This window comes from Dermacentor andersoni, chromosome 1 (assembly GCF_023375885.2).
Source record: "Dermacentor andersoni chromosome 1, qqDerAnde1_hic_scaffold, whole genome shotgun sequence".
NCBI lineage: Eukaryota > Metazoa > Arthropoda > Arachnida > Ixodida > Ixodidae > Dermacentor > Dermacentor andersoni.
This window is the reverse complement of record NC_092814.1, coordinates 382625426-382651149: the sequence shown is the minus strand read 5'-3', so window position 1 is coordinate 382651149 and position 25724 is coordinate 382625426. Positions and strand designations below refer to the sequence as shown.

At 47.6% G+C, this 25724-nt stretch overlaps 1 protein-coding gene across 1 annotated transcript in view; it reads right to left on the bottom strand.

Annotated features, from left to right (window-relative positions):
• LOC129381850 (uncharacterized) overlaps positions 1-23212 on the bottom strand; it is a 37738-nt gene extending 14526 nt beyond the window's left edge. The window contains exon 1 of the transcript XR_008609974.2: positions 22356-23212. The gene's annotated coding sequence lies outside the window, so the exon portion shown is untranslated. The remainder of the gene's footprint in view (positions 1-22355) is intronic.
• Between the last annotated feature and the right edge of the window lie 2512 nt (positions 23213-25724).

Sequence of the window (25724 nt, the reverse complement as noted above, 5' to 3'; positions counted from 1 at the left end):
AGCACCGAGCTCCTGGCTCAGCTGGGCATATACAACACCCTGGAAGAGATAGCCGAAGCACAACGCATCTCGCAACTCGAACGCCTGTCGACCACCACGACGGGAAGGTACATTATGAACACGCTCGCCATAACGTACCACAACCAGCACGGCCAGAAAATGCAAATCCACAACAAAATCAGAGACACCATTACGGTGGCAAATATCCCAAGAAACGTGCACCCCGGTTACAACCGCGGTAGAAGAAAGGCAAGAGCCGAGGCTCTGCTCCGTTCATTCGGCAGGGAGAGAAACGCGCGCTTTGTCGACGCAGCCAGATATCCGAACGACCGAAAATACACCGCCGTAGTCATAGACGCAGAGTCCAAAATCAGAACCACATGCAGTGTATACACCAAACACTCGGAAATAGCGGAGGAAGTAGCGATTGCGCTGGCCCTCACAGAACAGGAATGCGAAGTCGTACTAAGTGACTCGGAAACGGCAGTAAAGAATTACGCCAAATGTAGAATTTCCAAGGAAGCCCTGTCCATTCTGGCCAAAGCGGGCAGATCCAAAACTGCGAGCTCGAGGATCATATGGTTCCCCGTGCACGTCACCACGGAAGGCGACGTGCTCCCGAACCTAAATGAGACGGCGCACCGGATGGCTCGAGACATGACCCACCGCGCCGAACAGGGCAACGCCTCTCGCACGATAGCGAACGCTTCTCGAGTAGAACGGGACAGGCTCACCAGATACAACGACATAACCAGTGCATATTTGAACGCCAGAAGGATATACCCACCGCCGAGTTCCAAATTGAAGAGGAGGCAGGCCGTCGCCTGGAGACAACTCCAGATGAACGCCTTCCCTAATCCATTCCGTCTGAAACGTATCTTCCCAGATAAGCATCAGGACGACACGTGAAAATTGTGCCAGGAAGGACCCGCAACACTCAAACACATGCTGTGGGAGTGCAATGTAGTTATAGGAGGGATGGCAGTTACTCCGGAGACCCTGTTGTCGAGGTGGGCCGCCACTCTGCGCAGCTCAGACCTCGGAATCCAGACGTGGGCAGTCCAGCAAGCCCGTGAGGCGGCGTTGAGGCAGGGCCTTGACGTTCCCCCGTGGGAGACCTGAGCCCGGGTTGCGTTAAACCTTGCCGGACGTACAAGGAAGTTGTATCCATCCATCCATCCATCCATCCATCCATCCATCCATCCATCCATCCATCCATCCATCCATCCATTTGCTCCTGCAATATATGACTCTGCCTAAGCACTACGAAGGAGGTTTCTTAGCGCGCGTTGTATTCGTTTGTACCCAGACATGCCGGTATTGCGGAGTGCGGTAGAGTTTGTTTACGCTCCGCCGCTGGCTGCCCGCGCGGTGAGGCAGTGGGCACGGACGCTCCTTGGTGATCGCTGCGCCTGAAGGGGCAACGTTCCGACTGCTGCTGTATAATTAGCGGGTCGCTTTTTTCGTCGCGACGATAGATTGCCTTTTTTTACAAGCACTGCTCCAGTAGGGCACATGTAACCAGCAAACGGAGGCCTCAGGAGAGCACCTGGGGTTATAATAAAGCTGGAGGCGCAGTAGGGCACCGAAGTGGTAGTGGAGGTATCAAAACTGTAAGCAGGGCGGCCCGTGGGTTGGGGCCGGGGAGGCCAAAGCGTGCCAGGGCGAATTGATTTGTCGGCGTTTCGGCCGCACATGGAGGGAGTATGTCAGCAAGAGAACCATTCAAGCCTGGAACACGAAATTCAAAAGGCCATGCAAGAGGCTACGCGTAGTTTTCAGCCTTTCCCGAAATATGAAGAATTTGATGCCGAACTGCAGCGACTACGAGCAATTCGCCGACGGGCTGAAAGAGGATACAGAACTAAATCTATCCATGATCTCCGAGAGGCAAGGCGGATGCAAAAGAAGATTCAAAGCCGCATTGATTCACTACAATCTGAAAGATGGAAACGTTTCTGTTAGCCATTGGATGCACATCAGCGATTGTCTCAGATATGGAGAACCGTGTGTGGACTTCGCGCATCACCGCAACGGCGTGTTCCTTTCAAATCCCTCGCTTTGTACCAAGGTCGCAGAGAAATTGACATTGCTGAAGAATTTTGCTCAAGACTTGCCTACTTGCAGCTCCAACGCTCACTTACACCATGTTCCACTCCTGTGCCACGGGATTCGCGCATGCATGTAATGTTTTCGGTGGAGGAGCTTGAAGCGGCACTGTGTCGCAACATTGGGGTGGTCCCGTAACGCTCGTCACCCGTTTTGTGACAGAGCGTTGCCTGCTCTCTAGTCGGTAGCGAAGACTCCGAGTCAGGCGTCGGTGAGAATAACAAAAGGGACTTTATACACTATATACAGGTCATTATACAGGACAAGATCGGATCGGCCTGGGGGCCGAGAGTTAACAGCAAATGCGACTGTTCCCGCACGGCTACGTCCGGCGAGACTCCAACGCGTAACACATCTCACTCCACTCGAGAGCGGCACTCGGCTCACGGTGGTTCGGTGGATCCGGTTTCCAGGCGGCGGCGTCGGGGCTTATAAAGCCCCATGAAACGATTGTTATTCAAACGGCCCAATACAAAGCCAGCACTCGACGGTCGTCCGAAAGGTCCAACCAGCGACCGCGCCGGCCACTCACATCAAGTTTGCCGCGCGCGGTGACCTCCAGGGGAAAGGAAATACGGCGGCGGCCTGTCCAGCACTCTGTTGCACGTTTGGACATGTCGCTCACTGATGCTCCTCCACAGGATACCGCTGTCTGGAGGCGCAGCATCTGGACTTGTGAAGGGAGAGTTAGGGCGTTGTGCCTTGCGGCGCAGCACCGGGTTTGTCCAACGGGCGTTCGCAGGATAAATTCTGCATCTTGTAGATTCGGAATCCGGGCTGGTTGTACGGGCACAACAACTGGCGACTTGCAGGCGCTCTTCGTCACCTGGGCCGGACGGAGTTACCTATGCAGCGCTCGCCAATCTTGGGCAGAAAGCACGACTCATGCTGCTAAACCATTACAACGAGTCTTGGCGCAACGGTTTGGTTCCACGTGAATGGAAATGCAGCCGCTTGGTTCCACTTCTCAAACCTGGTAAATCACCTTTAGATTTGTCATCGTACCGCCCCATCGCTCTGGCCAGTTGCATAGGGAAAATCATGGAAAGAATGATTTTGACGCGCCGGGAATGGTACCTGGAAAATTACAACGTGTAGGCAGATGGTATGGCTGGCTTCCGGTGTGGGCGCTCATCCATACATAATGTCATCGATTTGGTCACGTTTGTTCAGCATCAAAAACGTTTGAAACGACTTACGGCGGCACTATTCCTTGACATAAAAGGCGCCTATGATATCATAGCACATTATGCCATTATAGATGCTCTGATTGAAGCCGGAATCGGTGGCCGCACTTTTCAGTGGCTGTGCAGTTATTTGACCGACAGGCATTTCTTCGTGATGACCGTGGATGGCGCCACCACTCAACACCAAACGTTCCGTGGAGTACCCCAAGGCTGAGTATTGAGCGCGACGCTATTCAACCTAGTGCTCGTTGGCCTAGTCAGATGCTTGCCCAACACAGTAGAAGTATCAATCTATGCCGACGATATCTGCATTTGGGCGTCTGCTGTATCACGACTGCAAGTACTAGCACGGCTCCAAAAGGCAGCTAAGTTAACATCACTGTACTTGCGAAAAGAGAACTTAGAGCTGTCTTCAGAGAAATGCTGCCTTGTTACATTCACTCGAAAGACAATGAAGCGTTACTCCTTGATTGTCAATGGGCAAGCAGTTGCAATTGCGCGGAAACACCGCTTCTTAGGGGTAATTATCGACCGAGGCCTATTATGAAGCCCGCATGTTTCATACCTGAAGAAGAGGTCGATCACAATAATACAGCTCCTCAAATTTCTCGGCGGAAAGTGATGGGGCACGTCGGTGCGGTCAGTGCTGCAGCTTTATAATGCCTTGTTCCTCGGTTACGCAAGATACAGCCTTCCTGTGCTTGGTAACACCTGTAAAACAAACCTGCGTGTACTCCACGGACTACAAGCTCAAGCCCTAAGGACGTGTTTCGGTCTTCCGAGGAGTGCGTCTACAGCGGCAATGATTGTCATAGCTCGAGATCACCCAATATCAACGTACTTGGCAACCGACGCTCTCAGGGCGCATGTTCGGCACTTAGCCCGACTACCTTCTCACCATCTTGCCGCTCTACCCGCAGAAAGGCCACACGCAACTCTTAGTCGTGTAATTGTTGCCAATCGTACCTCATTGCCATCGAACTACATGCCTGCAGCAAGACCATACTCACCCTTTATGGTGCCTGCACAGACCTGAAATACGCCTCACCATCCCAGGAAACATGAAGAAAGCCAACATGCCGTCGTTTGCCCTGAAGCAGGTCACATTAGAATTTCTACATGAGGTGCACAGTGGCCGCGTACACGTTTACGTCGATGACTCAGTCAAGTTCAGCTGCCGCTGTGGTGATAACAACAAGATCCGTCAAAATACAGGTAAAAACGTCACATGTATCATAAACGACAGCTGCTGAACTGGTAGCCCTGGGTGCAGCTCTTCATTTCATTCAGGAGGAACCAGCCCATGCATGGTCAGTCTTCTGTGATTCCAAGGCAGCCCTACAGAGTGTACTCTCAGCACTGCGCCATGGATCACATGAGCAGCTCGTCGCAGAGATCAGAGAAGTCCACCATCGCATAGTTGACGAAGGACACGATATAATATATCAATGGTTGCCTAGTCACTGTGGAATTCATGGCAATGATCGAGCAGACGCAGCTGCCCGATCTGCCCATGACGGCGTCAACTGCGTTGCCATTCCTCTTTCGAGAGCCGACGCAGCGAAAAAACTTTTCACACTTGCGCGTGACCTGACATTAGCTCAATGGAATTCATCCAATTTCACAAGTGCACGCCTTCCACGACGTGACTGCACCCTTCTACTCCGTCTATGGCTTGGAGTAGCATTTTCAAATGCGTACTCTTTCCTTATCGGAATGGCCAACAGCCGACTTTGTGACTTCTGCGGGTGCAATGAAACAATCGCGCACCTTCTTTGTCAGTGTTCTCGTGTCAACCCGCAAAGAGCCGTCCTCTCAGCCACCCTAGACAAAGAGACAAGCGCCCAATGACAGAAAACAAGATCGTTGGAAACTGGCCTACGCGAACGTCAGCGCGATCCGCTATCAAGGCGCTGCTGCGTTACTTAAAAGACACGGGACTTTCTGACAAATTATGACTGTACACTGTGTGACGTAGGATTGTACGGTGACACTGTGTAAGACGAGGAACGCCTTTGAGGGCTGCGTGACAGTGCCCACAGAAACAGTTCGTGTGTACATGCATGTAATGTTTAGGTTTTTTCCCTTTTTTTATCCTTCTCTCTGTCACCTATCGCATCCCCTTGCCCCTCCCCCAGTACAGGGTAGCCAACCGGAGATAAACTCTGGTTAACCTCCCTATCTTTCCTTTGCCTTTCTCTCTCTCTCTCTGTCTCTCTCTTGTGATACGAAAGCAGCGCTCCAGAGCCTGCAAGGTTTACGACGTGGTAGTTATGAACAGCTGGTGTCTAAAATCAACGAAACTTGCCATTGCGCTTCGGAATGAGGACATGATACCATCTTTCAGTGACGGCCGTAGCATTGTGGCATCGTTGGTAATCACCTCACTGATGACGCTGCCCGACGTGCCCAGGCTGGTGCACTGACACTCCTCATACGTTTATGGAGAGTAGACGCTGCAAGAGAACTTCGCAGTCTCGCTCGTACCATCACGTTAAGTTACTGGCATACACCACATAACTCTAAGTGTCGTTTATACAGCCTCGACCCATCACTAAAATTTAAATTACCAGCAGACCTTTCACAACGTGACGGAACACTGCTGTGTCGGCTGTGGGTAGGAGTAGCATTCACTAACTCCAACAGCTATCGTATTGGAATGGCGGACTCACCAATGTGCGCCAAGTGCAAGTGTGAAGAGACCATCAGCCACCTTCTGTGCCACTGTTCTCGCTTTGATAACAAATGATAGCTATTCTTACTAATCAAGAGTTTGTTTTTGCAGGTTTTTCCGACACAGGCGAAATGCACAAAGGCGCACACTTTAATTTTGGAGACCTGAAATAACCCACAGGTTGGTGACGTCGGGGACTGGATCCCCTAACTACACTGTGTCATAGGCCAAGTGGCACCTCATAAAAGTCAATGCTAACCAGTCCACACTACCACAACGATCAGCACCAACGTTTCCATAAATTAACACACGTTCCATTGCACGTCAGAATAGTGTGCAGCAGCCTACACTAAGTTCAAGACGGTCCAACATTCTGTGCTGGTTTCGGATCAAAGCGGTTCCAATCGTCAATCTTGCGACACTGTATGTAGCACGTATTGAGCAACAGAAAGATGTGTCGGGAGTTTTTTGTGTCGCGAGCTTGTATCGGGAATCTTTGCGTGCGTGCGTGCGTGCGTGCGTGCGTGCGTGTGCGTGTGCGTGTGCGTGTGTGTGTGTGTGTGTGTGTGTGTGTGTGTGTGTGTGTGTGTGTGTGTGTGTGTGTGTGTGTGTGTGTGTGTGTGTGTGTTTCTCGAGCTTCTAAACTCGACGTAACATAAGCCTTACTAAAATTATAGGACTTATCTGTACATTCTTAAACACCGTAAGTGCGCATTTTCAGTTCATTGCTAAATAAATGGCAATATAGGACAGGGTAAATATTATAGGTCTCTGACCAGCATGCATAAGTGCCGCAATATGAGCTGGTACCCTGTAGTCTGTAGTTCTTTTTTGCACCGAACGCCCGTCAAGAATTTGGAGCGATGAAAAGTTGGCGTCATATGTAACATTCTATAGGGTGATTATTCTTAAGCTTTACAGAATTTTTAAAAATCTCCTGCGGCAGATAGCATAATTCTTGTCCTTGAGCTGGTTCTAAGAGGCGGACATTACTAGCACGAGAAATCGAAACAAGCATTCAACTATGACAGGATTGCCGTCCGTCGCACGAACACCTTCGCTCCCAATTAGGCCACAGGATGAGCAGCACCACAGGTTCTGACACTACGACGCTTCGACTTATTGCTGAATTGAAACTATGAACAATGTTTATTTATTTTTATTTATTTACTTATTTATTTATCTACTTATTTATTTATTTTTTAAACACTCTCAATGCCATTGCGGCGTTACAGAGATGATTGGTACAGTTGTGGTACATCGTTGATGATGAAAGTCTTGAATGAAGATTGATTAGGGTTGCTGGCGAAGAAGGAAGGGAGGTGATTCCGTTCTGATGACGTCTTTTGCACGAATGAATGAAAGTACAAGTTGGTGCGGCAGTTCGGCACTTGAACTTTAAAACGATTATCAGCACGTGATCAGACGTAGGATGGCGCAGTAAAAAGAGCGTTCTTGAGATCATGGCTTGTGAAAAAGATTTTATGAAAAAGACATAGACTGTCAACTGCTCTTCTACAAGATAGATCAGGAAGTTTTAAGGGAAGGCTTCATTGTAGACACACTGGAAGTACAAGAGTAATTGGAGTAAATAATACGAGCTGAACGGTTATGGACGGCCTCAAGAGAAGAAAGGAGCACTGATGACGACTGGTCCCAGATTGATGATGCGTATTCTAGTTTGAACCTGTTTTGCAGAGCGTTAGTTTTAGTGAGACGGGGGCGGAAGAAATGTCACGGCGGAGAAAGAGTATAAACATTCGGTTTCTATTGTTAATTACATAACGAAGATGCTCATGCCGTGTTAAGTCATTAGAAATGTGCACGCCAAGATATTTGTGGGATTGGACGGAAACTATTCTCGAGCCATTAAGAGAGTACGAGAACAAATACTTAGGAACACTGCTGCGCGAAATCTTGATTATTTTGCACTTATTAACATTTAGGTTAATTGGCCCGCAACTACACCATGACGAAATACTATCTAGGTTTGAGTGAAGAGGGGCGCAGTCATGTGGGCGAAGTATAACAGAAGGCTGAGGCTAACAGGACCGGAAACTCAGCGAATTGTACCACAGGAACAAGTTTTTTATAGTTAGAAACGGTGTAGGCGTTTCTTCGTTGTTTCGTGTCGAATCGAAAGTAATACGCCGCGCCTACAGGGGGGCCGCTGACAGCCGCGCAGCGGCGGCCGTTTGTAACCGCAGGCGGGCCGGAGTCGGCAGTGCGCGCGCGCGATTGGCCGCTTCTCCCAGATCACTTCTGCGGTGTCACGTGTGCGCAAGGAAATCGCACTGCACAACATGTGTCCGACTTAGCGGCTGTCTGGGACGACATTGTCTCCTTACGCGCCAAGTGTTTGACGAGCATCAACAAGTGTGCCTACGAAATGCAGCTCATCGCCAGTATGCCGCTTTCGTTATAACGCCCCGGGCGCTCATGGCTTCATTTGTTGGCCCGCGAACCAACGTTCTTTGGTAACACACTTGCTTTGTTTACATGCCGTGTGTTCTTATGGAAGGTTAATTGAGGGCCGTCGCGCTTGCGAATGGTTCGTACAGGTGCGGCCACGTGAGAAGCCAGCGGCGGTAAAGCTTGCGAACCAGCACAATGTGCTTGACAAAAATAGCACATATAGGACTCCAGCAATAATTAAGGGATGATTGTTTTTGTGCTTCCGTCTTACCACTGTCTGCAAAGCATGGATTTCACATGTTTCATCGTTAAACAAGCAGAGCGCTTCGATGATTTCGCGGCAGCACGTGAGAGAGATATCGGAAGACGCCATAGCTGAACATTTGCCTCCCGGATCAGTCAAGAGCATATTGCTTTTATGTATTATGTTTCTTTAGTGTCACCACCATTTTTACTAGTATCACCCTCGCACCCAAATGCAAATGAAACCGTATGTTATATAGCCTGTTGTTGTGCCCCGAGTCTGAATAGGCAATGCAGCGCTTTTTAATTAGTTAAAAGAGTACGTTGACACGATACTAACAGTTTGAAAGCAAATGCAAAGCATGGCATTAAATGATTCTTGTGAACCACGTGCTACACAGAAATCATTTAAAGCAGAGACAACTACAGCGAAGCAACATGAACATATATTGGCCTATTTAATGCAAAAGAATAAAAAGAGAACAAGCGCTCGCTTTCACAACTAGCAAGAAAAAAAACGTGAACGTTTCAGAACTGACCACAACTCATGACACAGCTGGGGTAAAGTGAGCATGCATTAGTTGCAGACATCAGGGCTTCGAAGTTCAGGCGTTTCCCATTACCGCGAAGTGATATTGAGAGGCATTTCAAACGAGGTTGGATGCCCTGTCAAAAGCCTTTACTTAATGCTCACTGACGGCACGTTGTACAGTCAACATGCAGATAGCTGAGGCGAGCGTACACCGAATTTTATACGCCGCAGGGCGAATTTTAGTGCCATCGATATGTAGAGCAGCAGCCAATTCCGTGCAACGCACGAATGATCGCGTGACGTTTTTTCGAAGGCGCAGTCATCTGATTTTTAACACGGAGCCTTTTGTTCAAAGTGTCTAAACGCAATGAGCGATTCGCAGCTTGGCTCCGCATTCTCTGGCTTAGCATTTCGCATCTTTATTATTTTTTTTCAAAGGGAGGCATCACGTCGCATCAGTAACAACAACCTAATGTTGATCGTACCTTCTGGACTGTAGACGAGGCGACCAAGTTATTATCCAAAAAAGAGGTGAGGCGTGCACACAGGACACAAGAGTAGAGAAGTGGACAACACCAACGCCTCTACTCTACTCGTGTGTCCTGTCTGCACGCCTCACCTCTTTTTTGCATAATGAATCCTTAATAAAGGGAAAATCAGACATCCACCCGTTCGTCATAATGAATCCTTACCAACTAGCTCAGCTTTCTGTCGTGCTAAGCCCAAGTTTAAACGACCCGCCGGGTTGCTTAATGCATATGGTGTTGGGCTGCTAAGCACGAGGCCGCGGGATCGAATCCCGACCACGGCGGCCGCATTTCGATGTGGGCGAAATGCGAAAACACCCGTGTGCTTGGATTTAGGTGCACGCTAAAGAAAGCCGTGGTCCAAACTTCCTGAGTCCCCCACAAAGGCGTGCCTCATAATCAGATCGTGGGTTTAGCACGTAAAATACCATAATCTAATAATCTAATCTAATGTTGAATTCCAATGGTAGAACCAGATCAAGTTTTCCTGCTCTGTATGAAGCAATCCTGTTTCGATGGCAGAGCGCGAGTCACGTGTTCCAATGGCAGATTGGGAGCAGTCACCGATTCCGGATCGCTCTGCGGAGCAAAAATATTTGCTCCGCAGATTTGACCGGAAGTCCGCATGACGTATTTCCTTCGCCCGCCTCTGCTCACTGTCACGGTCGCCTGTTTCCGGTCGCAGGCAGCTATGGACGACATGGACGCTACGTTGCGCCGTGCGCTTTTCTTCCTGCTCCTGGATACTGACAGCTCCGACCCAGACACTATAGGTTCCAACTCTAGGGATGATTCTTCCGACACGGAAGAAAAAGAAACGCACCGAACGCTGGGATTATCCAGATGGTGGTGGTGATGAAGCCTACCCGATCCACCTCTAGTATAGTGCCGTCTCACTCAATTTCCCGCCTGTACTAAGTGCCTACGCGAGAGCGCACTCATTGTATTCGCAGATTTGGCGAGAGCGATCTCAGTCGGAGCGACGCGCTCCTTTCGTGATCCGGCGAGCGCTCGCGATCTGCCATTGGAATTCAACGTGAGTTTAAACGTGGAAGCGCTCACTAGAGCCGCAGCGACATCAAGCAAAAAATAAAAACGCAGTGATCGCTGTAAAACTGCAGTAAACAAAGCGCGATTGCATATTTTCTCCGTCGAACAGCCGCGATCCACCGCCGCCGTCGCTCTTGCTCGCGAAGCAACACCGGAGACAAAGTGTGTGCCTGACGAGTTTTCGTACGTGTCAAAGCGCCCAACTACGCAACAGTTGCTTCAAGACATCGCTGAAGGCTGACAGAAGCGCTAAATTACGATCCAGAACGCGAACATCACAGCATGCGCATAGGCACTGACGGGAACAGTGCTCGCCCGAGCCTTGGCGACAGGTGGAATTGTCGGCGCTTTGCGCAAAGCGTATAGACTGAAGAGCGTCGGGAAACATATTGATCCGCAGCCCCATGAGCGAGAGAAAGCTCAAATCTGAAAAAGAAGGAAAAAATGGAAAAAGAACGGTAGAAGTGCTCAAAACACATCAATGACAAACTAGACGGTTGTCAGGAACGAACATCATCCTTTTTTTTTTCTAGCACCCAATAGAGTGTTATGACGAGTATGAGAAGTCAGGCTGTGAACTCAGAAAATCAGCCTATCAGACATTAAGCACAAGTTCGCAGCATAGCATTAATGTCACTTTTCACAGCAACGCACGCCCAGTACAATTATGGGCTAAAACTGCTCAATGCTCTTTGGGATGACCAATCAGAGCGCCACAAAGATCTAAGCACGCTTATTTAACAGGGATAGGCGGGCTAGTTGGTGGTCGATATTGGAATGCATCTTGTAACCGCGCAAATAACAAAGGACAAAGAAGGAAACACGCAGGACCTTCTTTGTGCTTTGTTGTTTGCGCGGTTACAAGATGCATTCCAATATAAGCACGCGCCATCCTCGGCTATCAGTTGTGCACTCTGGCCAATGCGCCGCGTTCCAATGCTTACTCGCGTCAGCTCGACAAGCGCACATAGATATAAATGACAGCTAGCTGCACTCCTATCGTAGGAATTACTTCTTACGCCGGCAGCTGCCACAGATGTTGAGGTTTTGTGAATCGACTTACGCTTACTATTGGCGCAAGTACTGAAGTTCGTGCTTGTGCCACCGCCTTTTTCGCCTTTTAAAAAGGCGCCATACACGCCTTTTTTTCTGACTAAAGCACTCGTCTTCGCAGCGGCGGGCATTGCAAGCTTGCTGATCTTACGAACAGTTTTAGCTTTGAAAATATGCTTTTTTCTTAAGATTTTTTTTGTACGCCAAAATCGGTTTGTAAGTTAGCTTAGGGAATTCTGCCCCAGGGTCCTTAATCACAAAAATGTTCTTACGCTGAAACTGTTCCTAAGAGCACGCGCCAGTCAATCTTGATATTGGACACATTAGAGAGTTTTAGAATAGGGGCCCCAATAGTTAGGGGCCCCAAAGAGCTTTGCAGGTGTTAGCGTTGGAGCACGCAGGACTGAAGAAATTTAGCATAGGGCTTTGCGTTAGCTGATAGTCCTTGTGCTGACAGTGCCACTACGGCGTCAAAGAAAAGGTAATAGAAATAATTAAATAAAATATACCATTTTGTGATAAGAATAGTAATATTGACTTTCATGTTTTAGCGTTTAATTACAATTTGGAGGTTATTCTATTAGCAGCAAACAATTGCGCTTAATTTTGAGTAACCAAGAGTACGTGCCTTCACTAGCCAAGCTAAGCCGTGTTAGGCCTACGAGCCATGAAAACCACAATAGAATTCGTAATCAGCGGCGTCTAATGAATTAATCTTCATAACACACGCTAGTTTAGAGAATGCGATAACCGCAGTCACTTCTGCTAGCCTGCGAACTTCATGCGTTACCACGGATCGAGCCCAGTTTGGTGCTATAGGTTAGAGCCTTCGCTTCGATGGGTGCCGCCATGTTTGTTTACGAAACTCTTTTGAACTCTTTTGGGGCAGCTTTTCGGTCTCCCGCTAAATCAGTGAAATAGCGTGCCCGACGCAAAACCCAAACGCAGTTTGCGTCCCGCGCATGCGCAGTGGCTACGACGCTATTACATGAAAATGTACCCGTAAAATTACATTCCCTTTGCTTAACTCGAGCAGACGTTTCCGTCGTTAGCGTTACGTTTCCATAACATTTGCTTCAACATTTGAGCAAACACACATTTTCAAATAAGCGTTGGATCCACCGAAACATTTATAAACTTTTTTTTAATTTCTTTATAAACATACTGAGGTGTCCAGGCAACACGTGCAAACATATTCAACAGGTAATTTGAAATTTGACGCGGAATGATTACGACAGTTTGTAAACGTAGCAAAATAAGACCCCGATCCACTCTAGGACTGGCCCGCATCGCAGTGCCTGCCTCGGCTTGTAGTAAAGACGCTGAAGACGCACCGTACTTGTGTTAATCTGATGCAGGTACTGACTACTGTATTGTATACTGTGGAATTGCAAGATACTACGTCGTTCGAATTTCGAAAACATTCTTACGTGCAATTGATGCAGGGAATTCGAGAGAAATGAAGTCTGTTGGCAATATTAAAGAAATTTGCAGTCGAACTATTATAAACTGGCAGTGGACCCAACAGTGGAGCTTATAATTTGAGAAATTTAGGAATATATCGAAGTATATATTAAAGTACAAATGGCGAGTGTCAGTTACTTACAATTAGTTTTCTAGCATATCTTGCATCGGCTTCTCAAATTCGGCGGAAGCCAAAGCATTCCAAATACCATCATGGCCAGACTGCATGCACTACGGCTCCAGACCGGCCGTAGTATCACAACACAAGAGAGCTCGCATAAAGACCAGTTCAAGGTGAGGCACTGAGTCACGATGCAAGTAGAGAGAGAGAGAGAGGGGGGGAGATTAAGGAAAAGCACGAAGGTTAACGAGGTGCAATTCTCCGGGTAGCAGGCCCTGCACGGTCTGCTACCCTCGTAACAAGAATAGGGAGGCCTTCACCCATTGCTGCCGTTTTCTGCCTGCGTTGATTCTACCGCATTTCGGCGCGAATGAACCGTGTTTTTATGTCAGTGGCTCATGGTCTGTCGGTAAGAAGAAGCAGTAGATAAATAAGGGGGAGAAATGGTGGGTAAAGGAGCAGCCTCTGTCAAAAACAAAGAAATGCACGCGTGCGCCAGCTTGTAATCCGTAATTAGAAGGTCTAGCGTGACTTAGGCAAAGGGAGAGAGAAGGACAAAACGGCTCGTAAGGATTTATAAGTACCAGAAGGATAGCACCCACAGCCTTTGTCTAAACATAAATGGGTCCCAAAAGGACTTCTTCTTGGGCAAGTTGGTGCTTAGATTTCCTAGGTATACTCTGTGGCGCAAAATACATTTCTTGAAAAGGGACAGAATAAAGGAAGACAGTGAAGCGCCAACTGTCTTCCTTTCTTCTGCCCCTGTTCAAGAAATGTATTTTGCGCCACAGAGTATACCTAGGAAACAAATGGGTCCGTTGCGCTAATGATGACAGTTGACCCCGGGATGGTTTATACTCTCCTCTTGTATTCGCCTTGCTCGAAAGCACTGGAGGAAACAGCGGTTCTCGCCCTTCTCAGTTTTCTCTATAGGGTATGCACTTAGACGGGCCTGATACTATATATACAGCGAGGACTGAGCAACACTCACAATGCTTGCGGTTTCTGCTCTTGCTTAATAAATGACGAGACACTGGGAAATTAGGCCACCGAAGGGCCTGCTATCTCAATAATCAAAAATGCACTATATCAACTAAGGCATGTATTTACTTCTTTTTCGCCCTCGCCCCTTCCCATCTCATCCCTCTCTTGAGTTCGACACAGGCGGCAATTAGTATGCCCGAAGAGTAAAAGTAGAACGCACGGGACTTATATTATGCTATACTGGGGCGGCTATAACGTAAAGCTATTCCAAACTTTTCTATTCCAATTCGGCAATCAGCCCTCCGCAACTGGCCAAAAACATTTTCGGACCACACCCACTTCGCCTGTCTGTCACGCGACGTCACGAAAACCGCGATAGCTCCCCATATGATATGACGTGTACACACGGATTATGCATGATTGGGCCGAAGAAAAAAAGGAGTTATTTCTGATTCGACGCCTTTTCGCCATTAGCCTTGAGCTATTGGTCAAAAGTTTTCGGACTGCACCCACTTCGCCTGCCTGTCACGCGACGTCACAAAACCGCGAAAACTCACCGCGTCAAAGTGACGTGTACGCGTTAAAGATGCATTAATCTGCCGAACAAAACAGTTTTTTTTTTTTCAGTAGCCTGGCGCATGCCTCGTTCCGAAAGGAATAGGAGGTGTGTGCCACCCTATCGCTCTGGCACTGGCAACTCTGAGCTGTCGGGGAGCATGAAATATTTGTGTACAATAAAAAAATTTCCGTTGCAGTATAACGTTATCGAGCCCTGTCGGCACATACACAACATTGCTCTGCCAACTCTTCTTTGGTGAGGATCCGTTGTAGCGTCATTTTCAACCTTCCGTTGCACGACGCCGCGATTTTCGACCAGCCACCACGACCTAACTCAGGGGAAGCGGACCAATCGCAGGCGTTGGCACCAGGCTCCACATCCAGTTATCTACTTTCACTGTGCTGACTCAGCCCCATTGAAACCCTCTTCACCTGAGCGTGATCCTCGCTTCGTGTCAGCAAATTACATAAGGAAAACCGCTGAATGTAGGCAATGCTATTCGCTTTTAAAGCTAAAAAAAGAAAAAGTGACCTCCTCTAAAAAAGAAGCGCGTTTGATTGGGGCTTTTCAAAGAACGGCGGCAGGATACCGCCCGATGCTCGCGTCGGTGGTTACGTAAATTTGACGTCGGGAGAGTAGAATAAAACTATATTGGAATAGTCTTACGTTATAGGGCCCATGGTCGCACAATGAACACGTTCCAACCTTGCTCAGTTCTCGATCCTAAAGGAGCAACTCGTATACGGCTCATCCTGCGTTCGTGCAACACAAGTTCACAGCAGCTTCTGTCGATCGAGTTGCAAGCGAGCTGCGCGCTTTTCCCCGCTCCATACAGTCACGAATGCAAGGCCTCTGGATAGAAGCTGGTAGCGAATCTAGCTGGCCACGCGTATGCTGGCTTGCGCGACAGGGAGAACCGCACATCCTCGTGACTTATTTATTCGGTGCATAAGTTATGCCTTTGGGGCCTGAAAAACTCCGCACCGCGCGCGAACAACAGAGCCACACGCACGTTTGATTGGCTCAGGAGATAGCGGCGTGCGCTCTTTTCCTGGACCGAGGCGTAGGACCGGTGTAGCATTTAGTATTAAACTTGACCCGGTGTTTCTACGCGGGAATTTAGTTAGTCCCCGCTTTGAAAGAGGGCTTCAACGCAGTCTTGCCGAGCGCTCAGCGTTCGAGTGCACGCAATGATGGCAGCTGCACAGCCCGTATATACACAGGCGATAGGCGTGTAGCGTGGCCCATGAAAACTTTTTCCCGAATTCCCACGTATTCATGAGATAACAGAAAAATATCCGTAACCGAGGATGCGCTGTGGGAAAGCCTAATAACGCAAAGACGTCGCTGTCAAAGGGCTTATGCTGGCCAGCATTCTCCGAACGGGCTGTATACTCGTGCTGCGATCGGAAATTTTTTAACCGATAAATCGGCGCGCACGAAGCGATCCATGAACATTTATTGGCTAAGCAGTGCGACGCGAAAGGTCTAAACATGTATAAATAGTCTGCGTAACACGAAGGAATGTACGAAAAAAACAACGAATATACTTATATATATATATATATATATATATATATATATATATTTATATATATGAGTGGCGCGTTTTCTATACGCGCTTGAAATGTCATGCACGGTCGCCGCGGCAAAATGAAACGAACGTTAGAAATTGTACGCCCGCACGGTGGTTCTGGCACACGCTGAGGCCAAAAACCGTTTAATTTTGCACAGCCCCTGTGAGCCGAACGGTGTGAGAAGAACGCATCACCGGAGTGCATGGTCGCGAAAGCTGCAGGAGGGAAGAAGCGCGCGGTGAGCTTATCCGAAGCAGACGCCGTCGGCCCTTTCTGTCGGAGGGGCGGGGCTGTCTCCTTCCTCGAGAGCCCAAATCCCGCTATGTCTCCTTCTCTTGGCAGACACTTTTTTTGAGTTTAGATATCTTCTTCGTTTCGCGCATATCAGCTTTAGAACAAAGAGCGCCGTGGGATATGCCGCTTGTCGCGTTCCTCGAGGGGTACCGAGACGAGGTGGCCGGTTTAGTGCCCGACATCATTAATATGTGCGAATGAAAGGCGTCAACTATTTATTTATTTATTCGCACAAATATATCTCGCACGCTCCCAACAGAACGTCGCGTATTAAGGGAAGAGAACTTATCAAAGCGAGGGATTCCACGTCATACAATATTTAATGGCGTGACATAGATGTGAAAAACAATATTGTAAGGGTAGGTCACACGTATCAAAGATTAAAAATCCTAAATTAAGGTCAAATTTGCACGAATATGAACCATAAGCATCACGTTATACAAATACATCAAACTGACAGATACCGTCTACGGCTAGAATACATGTCTCGTTAAATATGAATACTGGTTAAGAAAACAGGGCTGTGCATTCCCGAAAGGCTGTGCCATCGGGAATGCTGAGAAATTATTCAGCAAGATCGTTCTGAAACATCGTGGCACGAGGCAGTGCTGATGAGCTGAATGTGCGTCTGTGGCCGAAAAGAGGCTGAGGCGATTCTGGAGGTGGCGTGAGATGGGACATGGTTTAGCGAGGAGCGACCGCATGTAGGCGGATCATCATCATGATCATCATCACCATCATCAGCCTATTTTATGTCCACTGCAGGACGAAGGCCTCTCCCTGCGATCTCCATTTACCCCTCTCCTGCGCCAACGGATTCCAATTAGCGCCCGCGTATTTCCTAATTCCATCGCTCCACCTAGTCTTCTGCCGTCCTTCACTGCGTTTTCCTTCTCTTGGTACCCATTCTCTAACCCTAATGGTCCAACGGTTATCAAACCAGCGCATATCAAACCTGACCTGCCCAGCTCCATCTTTTTCTCTTAATGTCCATTAGAATATCGGCTATACCCGTTTGCTCTTTGATCCAAACCGCTCTCTTTCTGACTCTTAATGTTATGCCTTGCATTCTTCGCTCCATCGCTCTTCGCGCGGTCCTTAACTTGGTCTCAAGCTTCTTTGTCAGTCTCCAAGTCTCTGCCCCATATGTCATCACCGGTAAAACCCACTGATTGTACACCTTCCTTTTCAATGATAATGATAAGCTTCCAGTCAGGAGCTGACAATGTCTTGCAGTAGAGGGCAAGTTGGGCTAGTTGGTGGAAGTTCATCTTATAAAACTGGGGTTACTGCGCTAAGACACACGGACAACAGAAGCAGAAATGGACAGGACGCGCGCAGACTCACAACTTAATTTTATTGGGTGAAAGATGACATATATATATTTATATATATATATATATATATATATATATATATATATATATATATAATGATCACAATGACGTCATCATGCTGATGGGCCATCCAAAATCGCTGCTCGTTTGTGTGCACAAGTCCTGAGAAACATTGAAATGATTCCTTGCCATAGCCCTTTTGTTTGCCGTGTAAGCCACAGGTCACAGTTTATTCTTTGCACGTGCGGTGTTGTTTATGAATTACCTTGCTCCTGCGACTTTGTTTATGTCAGTCAGACCGGACGCTGTAATAATATCCGTCTAAAAGAACATTTTGAGAATAATTCATCTGACGAGCATTCCCACGTAGCAAAACATTGCAGGGATTGTGAAAAAGAGACAAAGAAGGCGTGCCTTTCGCTTGTAGCAAAAACAAAAATTTTGTTCCCTCATAGGGATCGTCGAACACGGGAGCTGTTCGAGGCATATGTTATAAAGAAGAAAGCACGTGTATGTGTTAGCGATATCTTCATTGTACTTGCTGATTGTGAGGTGCAATTTCTGGACACAACATTGTAACGGCAGTGATTTTGGATGGCTTATCACCATAATGACGTCATTCTGATCATTGTATATACATATATTATCTTTCACCCAATAAATTTCAGTTGTGAGTCTGCGTGCGTCCTGTCCTTTCCTACTTTTGTTGTCCGTGTGTCTAAGCGCAGTAACCCCAGTTTTATGATGTCTGCCGTATGCGATCCAACCCATTTTTATTCTTCTATGAATTTCCATCTCATGATCAGGGTTCCCAGTGATTAGTTGACCCAGGCAAACGTACTCCTTCACAGATTCTAGAGGCTGACTGGCGGTCTTCAACTCTTGTACCCTTTCTCAGCTATTCATCATTATCTTTGTATTCTGCATATTAATCTTCAACCCCACTCACGCTCTTTCTGTTAACGTCGTCAACCATTTGTTGTAATTCGTCCGCAGTGTTCCTGAATAGAACAATATCATCGGCAAATCGAAGCTGGGTTGCCGAGATATTCGCCGTACATCCTTACTCCTAAGCCTTTCCAGTTTAAAAGTTTGAATACTTATTCCAAACCGACAGTGAATACCATTGGAGAGATTGTGTCTCCCTGTCTGACTCCTTTCTTTATAAATATCTTCCTGCTTTTCTTGTGTAGAGTTAAGGTAGTTGTAGAAGCTCTGTAGATATTTTCCAAAGTATTACGTAAGCGTTCTGTACTCCTTTCTTACGTAATGTCTCTATGACTGCTGGTATCTCTACTGAGTCAAATGCCTTTTCGTAATCTATGCAAGCCATATAGAGAGGCTTATTCTACTCTGCGGATTTATCGATTACTTGATTAATGTCATGGATGGTATCCATTGTACAGTATCCCTTCCTGAAGCCAGCCTGTTCCCTTGGTTGACTAAAGTCCCGTGTTGCCCTTATTCTATTGGATATCATTCTGGCGAATATTTTACATAATACTGGGAGTAAGCTAATGGGCCTATCATTTTTCAATTCTTTAACGTCTCTCTTTTTGTGGATCAGTATAATGCTTGCATTCGATAGTCGATAGACACTTCGTATAAAGAGCCGCCAGTTTTCCAAGCATTATGTCTCCTCCATCTTTGATATATTTATTTATTTATTTATTTATTTATTTATTTACAAATACTGCTGTCCCTATTCTGGCCCAAGGAGGAGTGGGTACATACAGCAACATAAATTACAACTGTCAATGAGCAATCGAGAACACAACAAAAACATGTGCACACATCATTGTAACACTATACGTAACAGAAATAAACATGAACATACAACACTGCAATACATAAACAAAATAACAATGAAAAAGCGTAACGCAAAAGCAACTGCTTTCGTTGCGGCAATTTAGAGGTCAAAGAAAAGGTTACTTGAAAGCTGAACGAACGATTCTGTTGTATTAGCGTTAACTACTTCTTCGGGTAATTTATTCCATAGTGAAATTGCATGGGGAATGTTATTGCATCGACTGTTATTCCATCGCCTCCTGCGGCTCTTCCTCGTTTCATGCCTTGTTAAGGCCTTTCTCACCTCAGCGCTCGTTATTGGAGGAGTTTCTGTATCCTGTTCATTACTGTTTCTAATGGAGGTATCCTGACTCCTCTGGGTACTATACAGGTCAATATAGAATTATTCCGCTGCTTTTACTATATCTTCGAGATTGCTGATGATATTACCCTGCTTATCTTTCAGTGCATACATCTTGGTTTGTCCTATGCCAAGTTTCTTCCTCACTCATTTCAGGCTGTGTCCAATTTCTACGGCTTCTTCAGTCTTTCTCACGTTATAGTTTCGAATATCACTTATTTCCGCCTTGTTGATCAGTTGTGACAGTTCTACCGAATTCTAGCGAATTCTATCTTATCTCTTGAAATGGACACTTTCATTCTTTGTCATTTCTTTATTAGCTTCTTTGTTACTTAGGAGAGCTTGCCTACTGGTTGCCTTGGTGCCATGCCTCCCACTTCAAATGCTGCCTCTGAAGCCAGCCTAGTTACGATTTCATTCATTACCTCTCTTTCATCTTCATCTCTCTGCTCTAAGGCTGTATATTTGTTTGCTAGTACCAGCCTGAATTTGTCTGTTTTTACCCTTACTGCCTCTAAGTTTATCTATTTCTTCTTGACCAATTTTGCTCTTTCTCTCTTCAAATTAAGGTGAATCCTATAGCCCTCACTAACCTATTATCACTGCACTTTACCCTACCTATCACTTCTATATCCTGCACTATGCTGGGATCGGCACAAAGTACGAAATCAATTTAATTCCTTGTTTCACCATTAGGGCTTTTCCAGGTCCATTTCTGCTGCTACGCTTCCTGAAAAAGGTGTCCATTATTCTCAACGTTTGCCTTCCTGCGTATTCTACCAGCATCTCTCATCTAGCGTTCATAAAATCGACGCCGTAATTGCCAATTGCTTGTTCACAAGCCTGCTTTTTCCACACTTTTGCATTGAAGTCGCCCATAACTACCGTATACTGGGTTTGCACTTTTCTCATCACTAATTCCACATCATCATATAACTGATCTACTTCCTCATCATCATGACTGGATGTTGGAGCGTACACTTGTACTACCTTTAATCGATACCTCTTATTAAGTTTGATTACGACTACAGCTACCCTCTCATTAATGCTATAGAATTCGTCAATGTTGCCCGCTATGTCCTTATGGATTAGGAATCCTACCCCGTATCGCTTCTTATCTAGGAGACCTCTATAGCAGAGGACATGTCCGTTATTCAGCAACGTATAAGCCTCACCAGTTCTTCTAATCTCACTAAGGCCGATGATATCCCAAACGATGTCTGATAATTCATCAGAGAGTCCTGCTAAGCTAGCCTGTCTCGAGAGGGTTCGGGTGTTAAACGTTGCAAGGGTCAGTTTCCATTGGCGGCCTGTCCGGATCCACAGATTCTTAGCACCCTCTGCTGCGTTACAGGTCTGACTGCCGCCTTGGTCAGCTGCTCCGCAGCTGCTGGGGACTGAGGGCCATTGGGTAATTGAGTTAGCCGTTTGGGAGGGGGTGGCCGAATACTGCACCAGGGAGGCCATTTCCTGATCTGGTGAGGGAGTGTCTTGTTGAAGCTTTGTGGGCCTTCTTAATTTGGTTGTACCTGGATTAGTATAGCCCCACTCGCTCTCGGCATCTTTCGCCAGTGACAGGAGTCACTCCACGCCTGCAGAAGTTGTGCACCGTAGGAGCTGAACTTGAGGCTCACCATCATATACATATGTTAAAAAAAACTTATAGCGGGATTCGAACTTCCGACTATGGCAAACCGAGCACTCGCCATAGCTCAGTCAGATAAACCTGCCGGCGGGGAGGCTACCTCATCGCCGACAAGTGCAGCCCCGAGAGCCCTACATGCTTAAAAACCTATTTAATTTGTCCGCGATAGAAGTGTTTTCCTGATAGCTATGGGTAACTCAATATACAAGGATTTCTAAACGGTTCCGGCTTCGTATAGTGCCGGAGTCGCACGTGCGCAGGCGACACAGCGTAGTATTGCTCAATGGTCGCGACATCGTGGTTTCGGAGTCACCCGTACGCATGCGGCCATGAACGTGGCTAGATATACGATACATTTTCGGCGAACTTGAACAATACTTAAATGTAGTGTGGAAAAAAATGAAATTAGAAGAAATAAAAACTTTCAGCACTTACCGGGAATTTACTAGTAGCGTGTTCAAGGCTGTACACCAAAAGCTCACGGTCTCGGCTGCCTGTCTGACACATCGGAGAAGTTATTCCTGACGAGGTGGAATTGATACGGTACTGTATGGTGCTGCTATTTCTGAAAAATAAACACCACGCAAGTATGTGAAGCGGGCAACTTACTCAAGGCGTGCAGAAGCAGAGCCGCGTTAATTAAAGCGCACCGCAGGGTCCAGGAGACACTACGGAAGCGGTCGACCGTCCAATCAACACTTCTGTGCCCGCCGCGTTAGCTTTGCGGCTATGGCATTGCTAGAGGTCGTGGATTTGATCCCAATCACGGCCGCCGCATTTCGACGGGGGCGAAATAGAAAGCGCCCGTGCACTTAGATTTTGGGACACGTTAAAGAACATCGTGGTGTCAAAATTAATCCGGAGTCCGCCACTACGGCTTGACTCAAAGTCCGAGTGTGGTTTTGGAACGCACCAGCCCCATAATCCCAATTCAAGCTTAATACTTCTGCCACAATACGATGTGCCATGTGAGGAAATGGCAACGCCCAGCCCTCACAGAAGTCATAAAGTATGGTGCACAACAACGCCTCAAGCAAACACCTCTCCCTGTGGGTTCTGCGTACTACGCAGACAAACAGCAGTGGTGCACGCAAGGTAACGTTTAACATCAACTCACCACTCTCGTGTTAGCCTAAACGTTGAAGAAATTACGCTGTAGCCATGAACATCACCGTTAATTATCGTCAACCAAAGCATCCAGCACGGAAAGCTACGCTTACATCGATTCCCACAGTGCGTGGGATCCGCATGATTTTTTAAAACAGATTTATAGTGGTAAATTTGCCATTGTTTCCTTGTGTGGACCTGGCTTTCTGCCCACATAGCAATAATTTTAGCATACCGTGACGGTTATGGTTTAAGTAAACTTGAAACGACAGAAATCACACAACGCGTTCTCCTAAATGTTCGGACATGTGTCGTAATTACCCAAATCTTTTAATGTTTCACAACCAGGTCAGTATTCTTTGAAAGCACAAATGAGAACGCGAGTAATTAGAATTTGAAGAAAATAGGAAGCGCGGTACTCGTGAGAAATGCGCCCGTTCCGTGATAATATGCTTGTTCTAACAGTTAGCTTTGTAAACTATAACAAAATAATATAATAATATAATGTATAATACATTAATGGCTGCTAATGTCAGACACTTTTGCCGCCAAAGCAGCTCGAGCAGGTGATCTGCGTGGCATACACTAAAAACCGCATTCTTTTCTTTTTTTAGAATCTACAGTAAAGTCGATCGCTTAGGCTAGAGCACTTTGCGTAGAATGACCGAAACAACGACGTTGATGGGGAGACGTAAGCCGCACTGGTTAAATTTGGTGGCATAATGCAGAATGGCCTACATATACATTTACGGCGGTGCATATACAAAGAGCGTCCGTGAAACGTTGAGAAAAATGGCCTCCACTTCCGTGTCATTAACTGGTGACAAAATTTAATAAATTCGTAAACATGCTTTATTTCCCGCTATTCCCGCCAGGTGTTTGGGTTAGCCGGCGAATATATACATATATATGTTCAAATGGTCAATGCGCAGAGAAAAATTGTTTGATTATAAAGCACATTGACGATTCATCGGCAACGTAATCAATCAAGCTCACGACCATAGAAGACACAATTTCTTCTCTTTCATCGATTGACACGCACACCTCAACGCGGCACCTGGACTGTCGATGCCGCCGTGATGGAGGGCTCTGGGCCGCTATTTTGTAGCGATGCCTTATGCCTTATTCTATGCTATTCTTATCATCCACCACACACGGCCGCCTGATCCCGTTGATAATGTGGGCAGACCGTCGCTCTGATCACTGGCCAAGCGCGAAAAGCCTGAAAAAGCATAGAATCGGAAAAGGCATCGCTACAAAATACCGGCCCTGGATTCATTAACCCGGAGCCCCGGCGATCGACCGCTTGGAGCTGCTTAGCAGGCGCCGGAATAGCAGAACATTGGCGCTGTTGCAATTTGCTTTTTTCGTCGCTCTATCTCCGCCCTCTCTCTCCCGTGTGCGCCTTTTCGACTCTCGGAAAAAAAAATCTAGGTCATACGGCCACGGTGACAGTGAATCTCACCCGAGACTTAGCGTTCAACAACAGAATGGCGGAGACAGGGCTGGTTATAGTAGGCGCTGCTGAATGCACTATATGGTGTGAAGGCGCGCCTGTACTGAAGCAGCGGGGGCTGTAGCTAACGGTTAACGGCGCCCGAACGCGAGTGGGCGAACAAAAGCCACCGTCGTGGCACCCTGGAATGTTCCTGAGAAAGGCTCCGGCTAACAATGGCCGGGTGTAGCGGAGTCCCGTCGAGAGAGGAGTGCAGCTGCCCTCCGAGATCCTTGCTACGAGACGGGCGTACTTTAGTCATGACACAAAGCGCTGTGTGGCGGTGCCGATCGAAAAAAGCAGAAAACAAAAGGGAAGCCGTCTCCGAAACGACACAGCGCCACGAAATCGATCTCGGTTAAACAACAAAGCGCGCCGCGCTGATGGCGCAGTCGTGTGCGAGCGACGGTTTGAAACCCTGCGACGACAAACGACGGAGAAATGTTCGCCTCCAGAGCACGCGAAGCACGCAGCGAGCGAGCACAAATCGGCGCTCGGCCAATGCACGCGGCCAGGTGACGAAAGCCGCGCTGGAATGAAGCGCATTAGTCATCGCGATGAGAAGCGCACACGCCAGTGTACGCCCGCGTCGCGTGGCAGCCTTGTGCGGAGAACAAAAGAAGTAACAGACAGAAGCGGACGCTACGTGACTATGTGTCGGCGCGCTCGCAACGCACTCTCCTTGAAAATCGGCAGGAGGGCCTCGATGGGCGTGCTCAGAACAATGAGCGTCTCGCACGTCGTACGCCTTCGTTGATTCTTGAAGCGGCACGCGCCGATCGCGGTCACTGCTCCGACCGCTCCCGCGACGCGTTATTCGCGAAAGCATTCGCGAAATGTACTGCATACGGCCAGAAGCAACCAACCCGCTCCAAGTCGCATGGTTTGCGGACGTCGCAGCACACTGCGCCTCTGTCGAACTTGCAACAGCTGTATACAAAGGGCCGTGTGTGGGCCCATCACAGGGGGAAACATTCGGAAACATTTCGACGGCTTCTTTGTGCCTCTCTCGCTGGAGCAATGGTGATTTCGGCCGCACCTCGTGCTGCTGCCACAAGCGGCGCGCGATCGTCGCGCAGCGACCTCACCCAGCGCGAGCTCCTCGTCGCCTCCAACTCCGGGCCGCGAACCAGGCTGCACGCAGCGTTCTGGCGTCGTCCGCGAATCACGCTTCCACGCAACCGAGGTCTTTTACGCGTCCC